Here is a 12,782-nt window from a genome sequence, read left to right as displayed (position 1 = left end):
TACCAACCTTCCATGGGCTGGAAAATGGAGTCCACACATGCATATACGAGAATTCAAAGAGGTGGTGGCTACATTCAACAACCGAGCTGATGTCACCAACATTGTGAGATTGAAATTTTTTCCTTTCTCTCTCAAAGGCAAAGCAAAAAGCTGGTTGTATTCTTAAGGCATAGATCTATTGGAACGTGGGACGAAATGACAAAAGCATTCTTCGCCAAATATTTCCCACCCCATAAGACTAGCAGCCTTAAGAGGCAAATCTCTACCTTCATCCAAAAAGACCATGAAACTTTCCATTAGTTTTGGGAGAGGTTTAGAGATTTGATAAATCAATGCCCACATCATGGATACGAAAGTTGGCGTCTGGTCAGCTATTTCTATGACAGTCTCACAACCAGACAAAGAAAATTCGTACAAATGATGTGCAATGAAAAATTTCTTCAAAAAGATCCCGATGAAACTTTCGAGTACCTCAACGATCTCGCTGAAAAATCCTATACATGGAATGGACTGAGACCTATGGACAAGCCACGATCAACCAGAATCTACCAATTGAGGGAAGATGACAACGTCAAAAGCCAAATTGAATCATTGAGAAAAAAATTTGAGGCCTTCAAAACTCAAGAAGGTAGAGGAATCCACATGGGCGCAAAAGTAGAGACACGAGATCTATGCTTCAACTGTGGAGGGACGGAACATCAACCGCAAGAGTGCCCTGCTCTTGGTGAGTTAAGAGGTGGAATTGAGAAATAATGCAATGCTTTAGGGGATTAAAGAAGCCTTATAGCCCTTTCTCAAACACTTACAATCCCGGTTAGCGCAACTATCCAAATTTCAGCTGGAAGGATTCAAACCAAGCATCTGGGAGCCAATGGAGGCCGAGCAGCAACAATCGCCAAAAGCGTACATTGCTCCTCAAAATAACATGCAGTCAAGTAATTCTCTTGAGAATACCTTGCAAATGCTTGCGCCAACAAAAATAGCCTCAACTCAATAGCTCAAATATTGTCTTGGTGGAGGAAATGAAAGACATAAAAAGCCAAATGACAAAGTTAAACACTACTTTGGAAATTCAAGAGCATGGTAGACTTCCCACTCAACCTTGGCAATCCATCAAAAAGGGCAACATATGGCACAAACCTCCTCCTCTATAGATACAAATCTCAAAGAGGTTAATGCCATCACTACTTGAAGTGGTCAAAGTGCGGTTTCACCATTAACTAAGACAACGAGTACGTCAATGCCCACTCTAGATGATGATGTGCCAATAAGCATTCTAGTAAAGGCGCTATTTCCTCAAGCTTTGAAATCCACTCGAAAGGTACTGGAAAATCATGGTGAAATTCTAGACCTTTTATGTAACGACCCAAATTTGCTAATAAGGCTTAAGGACCTTGATTAGTGTGCCGGGAGGGCATAATTGGGATTAGAGTGAATAGTACTTATTTGAATGTGATATTATAATATAATATGAAATAAATATGTTATATATGTGAGAACCACATTATTATGTGGATAATTCTACAGCCGGCGACTCGAGGCGATCCTAGGGCTAGATAGCGGGAAAAGTCACAACGGGGCATTATAATTGACTTTGGATAAGTCAAGGAGTATTTTTGGTATCAGGTTGTGATTTAGACTATCAGGTGATGGAAATAAATAATTGGAGATATATTTGAGGTTAGGATGTCTAGGCGGGATTATTGGGGGATTTTACCGTTTTGCCCTCGGGGATGTTTCCGGTACCCCGAGCTTTGGGATTAGTCTGATAACTTAAGGAATATGTTAGAAAATAGTAGACACAAGTTTAAACCGACCTTTCTCTCCTTCTCTCTCATCTCTCTCTTAGCAAAGGCAAAACCTTGATTTTCAAGGGGGAAATTGACTGAAACTTGGGGGAATTGAAGGGCTGAACCAGAGGATTAGCTCAAGGAACCAATCGAGGGTTGAATTAGAGCTAAGGTAAGCATTAATTTTTGTTTCTGAGGTTAGAAATTTAAGGAGAAATGGCCGAGTTTTTAATAGTTCTGGTTTTGACATTCAAGGTGGGGTTGAGGCTTAAAACTCTGAAGATAGGCCAGGGGATCCTTGGAGAAATGATTCTACAGCTGAGGTAAGGTTTAATTTAAAGTTTGATGGTTGAATTTGAGAGTTTCCATGGCTGGTTTTGAGTTCTGTGGGTTTGAAATCTCAGAAATTGGAATTGGGATTTTGGTGAGTGTTAGGCTGGATTTATGGTTGGATTGTGTTGTTTAAATCATTCTAATGATGTTGTTATTAATTGGTTTTGAGTTGGGGGCTTTGGGATGGCTTAAGGTGAGGTTTAGAGATTGAAAATGGTGGATTTTTCTGGGTTCGAAGGGTCGGGCCGCGGCATGGTTCTTGGTGAGCCGCGGCCCTTCGAGGCTGTTGCATGCTGAGGAAGGAGGGCGGGCCGCGACATGGTCCAAGCAATGCCGCGGTCCTTACCTATTTTTGTGCCTTAGATGGTTCTTTTTGGGGGCCATGCCACAGCATGGGTGGCCTATGCCGGGGCGCTTAAGGGATTTTGGGATTTTAGGCTTGGGAATTTAACCTAGGGTGCTCGGGATTGAATCTTTTACCATATTTGGTGAAGTTCAATGATCCGGGGACTAGAACTTGGTTTGGAAACTCATTTAAGATTGTTAATGGTATCTCTCATTATGGTTGTGACTAGGTGCTAAGCTAGGGCTCGGGGATCGGATCGCGCTCAAGGAGTATCGCCCATAGCTAACTCATCTAGAAGCTAAAGGTAAGAAAACTACACCCGGTTGAATATTTGAACGAGACTAAGGGCTCCCTGATATATATGATTGAAAGAATGGTATTATGCCATGTAAATTGTAAACCAACGGCCTAAGCGTGCCATGGTTAACTTGTGTAATTGGCACGGCTCGGACACTGGTATCCAAGGACAACTTATTATGCACTGAGCTCGGTTTAAGCAGGCCGGAGTCAGTGGGTTAAACAGAGGGTGCGACCTAAGGTGTCGACCCTAATATTTGTGTTAATTGATTATTATATTTGGCTATGAATGTGATTAATGAGATTGTTGAATAATCTGAGTATAGATGAGGTTACTTGTACCTTGAAGTGTGCTTATATGCTGTGGATTGAATATCTGAACATGCTTATTGGAATGTCTGTTTGATAATATTGTTTATGCTGTGTATGTTGTTTTCTTGCTGGGCCTTGGCTCACGGGTGCTGCGTGGTGCAGGTAAAGGCAAAGGCAAGATCGATCAACCTTGATTGGAGAGCTCTGCAGGGTGAATGTACATGTCAGGCCGCTCAACCGCCACGATTGAGGAGATTACAGGGACGAGAGGACCAGAACCTTGTATTTTGCCTTAGTATGGCTAATGTTTACTCTTAACAGCTGAATTTTGTAAACTGACTTTTAAACATTGTCGAGTTTTGGGGATCCCTTTTGTAAACTGTTTATAACTTATAAAATCTATCTTTTGAGGCCAAAATGTCGTTTAGCCCTAGAACACTTTAGCTAATGACACGTTTTGATTAAACGACTTGATTAGCAAGTCTCACACCTTTATAAATACACAGTGTAGCGGTCTTGGCTATCCAGGGCGTTTAAGCGTGCTTGGCCTGGAGTAATCTAGGGATGGGTGACCTCCTGGGAACTTTTCCCAGGAAATGTGCGAGTGAGGACAAAGCACACTGGAAAGACTTGTGTTAGTTTGTAGGGCCAGTCATCATTCCAGAAAGCATCCATAGTGATGTGGGGCGTCACATAATGGTATCAAAGCCTTGACCCAGCAGAAAGTGTGGCTGACGGGGACGTCGGGCCCATAAGGGGGGGGGGGTGATTGTGACAATCAGAATCTCGTGATCCGTAAGGGGAAAGACCGGGTAAGCTGTGCAATCCCACACCGCCTGGGGAAGGTCAAGTGTAATGATTCTAAGACTGTGTAGGTATGAGACTACACAGTTGAAGAGGGCTTAAATGGATTGATGGGTACTACCTATACCAGGAAGATGCATCTTCTTTTTAGTAGCCCATCACTTGAGAACTCCAAAGTTAAGTGTTCTTGGCCTGGAGTAATCTAGGGATGGGTGACCTCCTGGGAAATTTTCCCAGGAAGTGTGCGGGTGAGGACAAAGCACGCTGGAAAGACTTGTGTTGGTTTGTAGGGCCAGTCGTCATTCCAGAAAGTAGCCATAGTGATGTGGGGCGTCACATTTTAACACAAGTAAAGATCAAACAAGTGTCGGCTTATGCCAAGGTTATCAAGGATTTGTGCACCGTTAAAAGAAAGCACCATGTAAAGAAAACTGCATTCTTGGCAGAACAAGCTAGTGTGGTAATTGACTGCAAGACACCGTCGCCTAAGTACAAAGATCCTGGTTGTCCCACCATCTCATGTAAAATTGGGGAACAAATATTCGGTCAAGCCCTTCTAGGCTTAGGAGCAAGTGTAAACCTCATGCCATATTCAATATACTTGCAATTAGGTCTAGGAGAACTCAAGCCCACATCTGTGGTGCTACAATTGGCCGATCGATCAGTTAAGAAACCTCAGGGAATAGTTGAAGACGTTCTGATTCAAATTAAAAAAATTCTATTACCCCATTGATTTTCTCATCTTGGACTCTCCATCTGAAGTGAGTATAAAGTGAAAAATTCCCATCATTCTCAGTATACCTTTCCTCTCAACAAAAAATGCACTCATTAACTATAGGAATGGTCTCATGAAAATCTCTTTCTGGAACATGACTCTAGAAGTAAATGTTTTCCACATTAGCAAACAACCACTTGATAACGATGAGTGTTTCCAATCATATCTGATCGATACACTTATTCTGGAAGAGGTCGAATCAAAATACACTTCTAATCATTTTAATCACCTCTTCCAAATTTTTGAAAGTTTTGAGCCCGATGAGTCTGAAATCAATCATGAAATCATCAAACACTCACGGGCTAGAAGAACCATGTTTTGGAATCTAATGTTTGATGAACTCCCTCAAGATTGAGAAACACCAAAACCCTCCACTAAAGAAGCACCTCAACCAAAGTTGGCCCAACTTCCTGAGGGCCTTAAGCATTGTTGACGGTGAAAACTCATCAACAATGTTAGGTCAGAAAACTCAAAGGTAAATATGGAGATAACTAGATATGAACTTAGAATAGATTCAAGGAAAAATAAACACAGATCAACAATGGAGTCAATATTCATATATTACTTAATAGTCCGAGTATACAATGAATTTTCCAACCCCTTTGCTAGAGGGGTGAAGGTCTATTTATATTGGGGCTCTAATGGCTCCTGATACATCATGGTCCCAGGGGATAAGATTGTACATAGGTACATTGTCAAGGTTGTGGCACAAGTCATAGTGGAGCAGAAGGTGGTGGTGTCGGCTTTGTACAAATCCATACCACCACTATTTGTACGATACAGATGTTAGGATCACGCCTCTGTCCTCCTCATGGTCGTACATCCTGCACCCGTATACATACAGGTACCTTGTACCTAATGGTTATTCTCACATCTCCAATACATGTATTTGCTCAGAGCTATTCCATATTCTACTAAGTGCAGAAAAGCTTGTGAGTTAACATGAATGATATACTCAGGTCTCTACATCACTATTGGCTTGACACCAAATAGATTTTGGGTCTCTCTTATTGCTCCTTGCACGCCCCTTCAAGAGGTCTTAGATTCCATACGGGTACGTGAGGCGCTTGCATTGCGGCATGGAGGTACCTAGGCGAGATGAAGTGCTGGCGCGCGGCACGGGTACGCGACACCTCAGCACGTCTGGATGAGGTGTGGTTCGAGACCTTCAGCACAAGGATCTAACCACGCGTAAAGCCGAGGTGGTCCGAGGCATGAGGCACGAGACACCCTGGTGGTGCGAGGCGCGAGGCATAAGACACCCTAGTGGTGTGAGGCACGCACGAGGTGCGAGACACCCTGGTGGTGCAGGGCGCGAGGCGCGAGACACCCTGGTGGTGCGAGGCGCGAGACATGAGACACCCTGGTGGTGTGAGGCAGGTGCGAGACACCCTGGTGGTGCAAGGCGCGAGGCACCGTCTTGGGGAGCTAGTGGTCTAAGGCACGAGACACCTTGGTGGTGCAAGGCCTTTGGCACGGGGCTTGATCTAACCATGCGCGAGCCCTTGCTTCACGCGCGTGAGGCCCTTCCGAGATGCGCGACACCCTTCCAGGTGCGAGGCCCATCTGAGGCACTAGATGTCATGGGCTGGGTATTTGGGTACTCCAAGTAGATGGAACGTGCGGCACTTGCAGACACTTCAAGCTAGCAAGTCAGCCTACAACACACACCTGCAGGCAAACAAACTCAGTGGTTAGCCACATACACATCTCGGACATGCAACGGGCAATAACGAGGTATGAGCAAGCACAAAGAAAGTCATTCCTTGGAACGTCCACACAACACAAAACACACAACAAGGAAAGTGGCACGCAATGGCCCAACGAAGATAACAAACACGTAACACATAGGCAACAAGGGAGCATACAAGGGCAAGTATGGATAAACATCGTTTTATTAATATATAGCCTTGATAGGGCAAGGGAGTACACATCTTTGGCCCCTATCTGCTGGTGGCCATGGTGCTTCCCTAAGTCACCAGGTCACCTCCCCCTAAGGAGCCTTCTAGGGATACAAGGTCTTCCCAGTAACATATATGATTTTTGTCTGGGAGACATATGCATAATTACAAAATTGCCACTACCCTACCCCATGAGGTTGCTTGGTGCAAGACTTGACTAATGATCAAGCACCAAGGCATGCTCACTTACAAAATGGCCCCATGTGGGTGTGCCAAAGGGGCAGCACGCCACACTAGACACCCTGGTAGTGCAAGGCCTTTGGCGCGAGGCAGGGTCGCGAGACGCAGGTGCGGTCGATGCATACGGCTCGAGTGCCCACGACATCTCTCGACGTCAAGGCATGTAGAGCCTCACTATGTGAGGCTCCCTTTGAATGGATGTAGGCGTACATCTCGGGTGCATTTGACAGCCCTTATGCATGTGCGTGCATCTCGACTCTTGAGCATATCAACCTCGCGTAGGCACATGGGACCTCGCTATGCGGGGGCCTTGTGCACCCGTCCTCCAGCGACGCTTAGTTTGACCCTTTAGCTTAGCAAGACCAAATTTCATGGCTTATAATGAGATGTTTCCCTTAGGACAACTTCCTGTATTCTCACGTGCCTAATGCCATCAGACGAGAAGCCTGAAGGTCTGCACACGGGGATTGGGCCACGCTATGCGAGGTCATTGGCTGAGGGAAATGTGCACCTAGGGTTTTCATACTTTCACTGAGGGGAGCTTTGAGGAAAATTATTCCATATTCACAAGACCTATAGGTCCGAGCCCAATAGCATGAATGCACGACCTTTAGCCATGTAGTCTAACTAGGAACCATAGATTTTTTCCTTGGTGGATGGCGGCCGATCAGCTGACTATGTACATTCTGCCTTAGAGCTCTCCAACTCAGGACTGGTCCACCTTGCCCTTGCCTTTACATACACCACATAGCACCCATGAGCTAAGGCCCAGCAAGAAAACCATAATGTAGAGCATAAACAATAATCAACAGTCAGATAATTCAAAAATCCTCAATCAAATACTCAGCAGACCACATTGCTCACATAATCAATGATATCAATCTGCAAACCAATAGTCAATAATTCAGGTAATAAACATGCCATTATCATCAGATTAATAACAATAAATATATCATACAATATCCAGGGTCGACGCCCTTAGGCCGCACCCTCTGTTTGTCCCACCGACTCTGGCTCGCTTAGGCTGAGCTCAGTGATTATATACTTAACCTCAGCTACTAGTGGCCGAGCTGTGTCCTTGTGTGGCAATATTAATTATGGATCTCTTAGGCCGTTTATTTCATGTTCACATGGCATAATACCATCGTACAACATTACATACAAGTATAGGGAACTCTTAGTCCCAACATAACCACATAACCGGGTGTAGTTTTCTTACCTTTGATTCCGAGCGCTTTGGCTAATGAGATGACCCTCGAGCACGATCCCGTCAGAGCCCTAGCATACACCTAGACACAACCGTAAAGTAGAATCCTAAATAACATTCAATTCCATAATCCAATTTTGGAACCAATCTCAAGCTCTTGGGAAGCCCAATTCCACCAAACGAGGTGGTCGAATCGACCCCCGTGCCCCCAAGCAAAAACCCTAAGAAAAATACCCAAAACCCATTTCTGGAGGCAGGGTAGCGCTATAGCGCTACATGGTGGGCGCTACAAAATCCAAAAGAGAGGGTGAGAGAGAGAGAGAGAGAGAGAGAGAGAGAGAGAGAGAGAGAGAGAGAGAGAGAGAGAGAGAGAGAGAGAGAGAGAGAGCGAGAGAGAGAGAGAGAGAGAGAGCAAATCGTGTGGGAGAGTGTTCTGCTTTTTTTTCTTTCCTTTTCCTTTCCTTCAGTTTCTACCACTTTCTACAACTTCCACTAAGGTCTAAATAAGCAGAATATTCAATTATCCCCCTTAATAGTCAAAAGACCCTTTTTTCCCTCCCAATTAAATCCAAGTCTTTTAATCACTCTAAGGGCATTTTGGTTATTTGCTTCCAATTCCTGCTAATTCCCCAAGTGTCCCTAATATTTACCACTTATATCCTGTCATCTAACCAATTATTTTCCCCAATGTCTAAGAATCTCCAATATATTTCCCAAATTCCCAGAAATACCCTCAGGTTTCCTCCGAGCCGGGTATAAATTCCCGCCGTGACTACTTCGTTAAACCTCTCACAAGGATCGACTCGAGCCATATGCTGCAAATACATCCACATTTATGCCCTCAATGTGGTCTCAACAATTTATCACAATTAATCACATTTATGCCCTCAATGGGCCAAAATTTTGAATATGCCCCTATAAGCTAAATATGGCCTATATGCATACTAATACTCGTAGTCATGCATTTCACATATCCATATAGTCATATAAGAATGCTTATCACATAATCATGTATTAAATCATTTAAATCACACATAAACTAATTATGCCCTCCCGACACACTAATCAAGGCCCTTAAGCCTTATTAGTAAATTTTTGGTCGTTACAAAGGATATAGTAGAGTTTGTTGCTAAAGGCTTGACTTGTCAGCAAGCGAAGGTGGAGAACCAGAGGCCAGTAGGGTTACTACAACCACTTTACATTCTAGAATGGAAGTAGGAAGACATAGCAATGGACTTTGTGGTAGGGTTACCTAGAACCAAAAAATAGCATGACTCTGCATGGATTATAGTTGATATACTCACCAAGTCTGTTCATTTCTTACCAGTCAAGGCGACCTATTCAGCAGACCCGTATGCAGAGTTTTATGTTAGTGAGATTGTGAGACTTCACGGGGAACCAAGGTTGATAGTTTGTGACAGAGGTTCAGTGTTTACTTCGAACTTTTGGAAATGATTACAGAAACCGATGGGTACAAGGTTAAAGTTTAGAACCGCTTTTCACCCTAGACTGATGGGCAGTCTGAGAGGACTCTCCAGATCATGGAGGATATGTTGAGATGTTGTGTTTTAGACTTTTCATCGTCTTGGAGTTGGTATTTACCCCTGATGGAGTTCTCTTAATAACAATAGTTATTGATCTACTATTGGTATGAATCCCTATGAGATGCTTTATGGGTGCTGAAACACATAATGTCTTTAATATCTCGATGTTGCACAAGTACGTGTCGGATTCCTCCCATGTGTTGAGTTATGAGCCGTTGCAGCTGAAGCAGGACCTGGGTTACGATGAACAGCCTGCGCGTATCATCGAAAAGGTGGTCAAGGAACTAAGGTTCAAGAAGATTCCAATAGTTAAGGTCCTGTGGAAGAATAGTACAGAAAGAGAAGCAACATGGGAGTTGGAGGAAGACATGAGAAAGAAACACCCTGAATTATTTGGTAAGAAAGAATTGCAGGATAACATTTCTTTTAAGGAGGGTATATTGTAATGCAACAAAAAAATTATTTATTTTTATTTAATGATTCGTAAATTGCTTAGTTTATAATTGTTTGAATTATTGTCTTATTTTCTTTTATATTTAATTTTTTTTATTTTTTTATTTTTGTGTTGTGTGTTTGGTTTTGTGTGTGTAAGTTCATGGCATGTAAGTTGAAAATGCATAGTTGTGTATGTGTATAAGTGCATGACAATTATGATGAGCATGCAAGAAGGTGAGCATGAACCTAGAATAATTATTGGAATATGAGTGTTTCCCTAATTATAGAATTCTATCAATAAAGAGAAGGTTCTAGAATGCACATGTTCACATTGTGAATAAGAAACAAAGAATGAAAGAGGGAGAGGATAGGCGTGTGAGTGTATAGTAAGCAATCAAGAGATGATTGTTTTCCTATTTGAATTGTTGCATCTTTTCTCTTTATTTTTTTTATTAATTCAAAGTAAAATAAAGGGAAATAAATTTGGGAAAGTTTTCCTTTCCCACAAGCTCAGGGTTTCAACCACTATATGATTAAAAAGAAAAAATTGAGCTTGGATGCTCATTTGTGTGGCTGCCGAAACAAATAGAAAGAAAGAGAGAGGGAGGGCTAGTGAGAAAGACGAAGGAGAAGGGAAGAAAGAAAAGCTCAAGGCTTAAGGTCTTAAGGTAATGGGATTAAGGTTTCATGGTTCTCTTTTCTTCTTCTTCCTTATTCTAACTTTGGTGATGATAGGTTTGCTTTTCACAAAATATAAAGGGGGGAGTTGGACTAGGGTTTCGTTCTACACATACAAGGGTAAGAATTTTTAGACCTCTTATGTTTTGTTGATGAGTGTTTGGATCTATTTCTATGAAATAATGACATGGTGTATATGTTAAGGAGTTTGGAGACTAGCAATCAAGGGGAAATGATACTATAGGTTTCAGCCATATTGTGCATAAGGTGAGGAAAAACACTGTGTTGTTTGTTGTTTTGATTTTGCGGCCTCATGTATGTGAAACTTTGTTGATAAGGCATGGTATGGTTTCTTGTATGCATGTGTGACTATTCTTATTTTCATTTTCATAATCTAGATCATGTATGCTAAAGATTTATTTGATTTTCATCATTTATTTGTTTATAGATTTGGTGAGGTGGTTTCAGCATAAGCATGATCTATGGTCTAGTACGTTATCAAATATTGATTATATGTGTTGTTTGATATTTTGAATAGAATCAAACAAGGATTCAATCACTTTTGAAAGCTATGATTTGTTTTTGGTATATTGATATTGTGTTGTAGATTTAAGTCAATTTTGATGCCTTGCATTTGTGATTGATGATTGAATTTTGAATACTAGAAGCATGCTAGGGTTAAATCTAGCAATTATGTTGAAAATTGATGTTTGTTACTATGCGTAGGGTTTCGGCCAAGGGGTATAAAAGGGTAACTAGTTGTTGTTTATTTTTGTTTATTATTTTATTAATTCTCTTGATGTGTTGAATAAAAGGCATGATAAGTTTTGAGATTAATTTTATTATTTTATTATGTGTGTATTTCGGCCAATGGTATTAAATAGTTTTAGTGTTTATTTTGTTTTATTGGTTTTTATCTTGATACATTGAGTAAAAAGCCATGGCATGTTTGTGGCATATTTTATTAAGTGTTATTTGTTATTTTTATGATTTCATGTTACTTGCTAAATTTTATTATTATTATTATGTTATTTAGCAAGCATGAGTAGGATAAGAATGAGTTTTATGCCATGATTTCATGATGTATGCTAAAATATGAAAAATATTAGTTTTACATATTTATTCTCTCATTTCACTAAGAAAAAAAAACCTATGATTTTATGTGAAATTATATGTTAAAAAGTTAAAAGTAAATAATTGAATAACATGCTGAATTTAATTTTTTTAAGTTGTGAGATTAGAAATCATGTGTGTATGAAAGTGATTTTGTACCATGAAGATAGTGTATTTATAAACTATGAAATATTACACAAGTTTTGAGTTATTATGCATTCCATGATTTTATGTCGTTATGTGTTCTAGAAAGAGAATGAAAAATAATTCACATTTTTATTTTTAATTTAGAAAAGTGTAGTTTCTTATTTATGGTTGAAATTGAAAGCATGATTGAAAGATTAATTAATTATATTATAATATGGTTTCTAAAATGAATTATGAGAATTAAACAAGTTTATGTATATGTTGGATTAAAGTTGGTATTCTTGCCTATTGTTAATTTAGGCCATGATTATTTTGTGAGTTTGAGTTGGATTTTTGGGCTTAAGTCTTAATGCATGATTTTGAATGGTTTTAAGATGACAATATGGTAGCAAGCATGCTAGGAAATTATTGGGTAGTTAATTTATGTTTAATAATGCTTGCTGAATTTTTGTGAAATTGTCAAGAAATAAAGTGTATGATATTGTCAACTTTGACATATTTTTCAAGAATGTTCTCACGTATGCATGTTACATGCAAATGTATTTTTACGCCTAATTATATGTTAATTGAGTAAGTATAAGGACCTTGTTTGAAGACCTTTAAGATTGCTATGTGTATTGACATTATTTTCCATGACTTTATGTGGGACATGCAAGCATGATTTTATGTATGAGTTCTGATAGAATTTAGAGAGTGGTGCAACTTATTTTAAGATAGGTGACCCATGCATGACCCATGCACACGTGGATATGTTTTGATGTGCTCATGTGTGTTTTACATGATATTAAGACAAGTGTTTTGATTACCATTCTAGGCTCGTTGTGAAGATTTCTCGCTCTTGTAGTTGCTTGGACTTAAGG

The 12,782-nt window shown here is 40.7% G+C and overlaps 1 non-coding gene across 1 annotated transcript; it reads right to left on the bottom strand.

Moving 5' to 3' along the window:
- Nucleotides 1-243: 243 nt before the first annotated feature.
- LOC133793064 (small nucleolar RNA R71) lies at nucleotides 244-350 on the bottom strand. The gene has a single exon (XR_009874526.1). It is a non-coding gene; the product is annotated as a small nucleolar RNA R71 (small nucleolar RNA).
- Nucleotides 351-12,782: the final 12,432 nt, after the last annotated feature.

The sequence above is a fragment of the Humulus lupulus genome, chromosome 7 (genome assembly GCF_963169125.1).
Source record: "Humulus lupulus chromosome 7, drHumLupu1.1, whole genome shotgun sequence".
NCBI lineage: Eukaryota > Viridiplantae > Streptophyta > Magnoliopsida > Rosales > Cannabaceae > Humulus > Humulus lupulus.
Note: the sequence above shows the minus strand (reverse complement) of the source record. Positions and strands in the feature narration are given on the sequence as shown.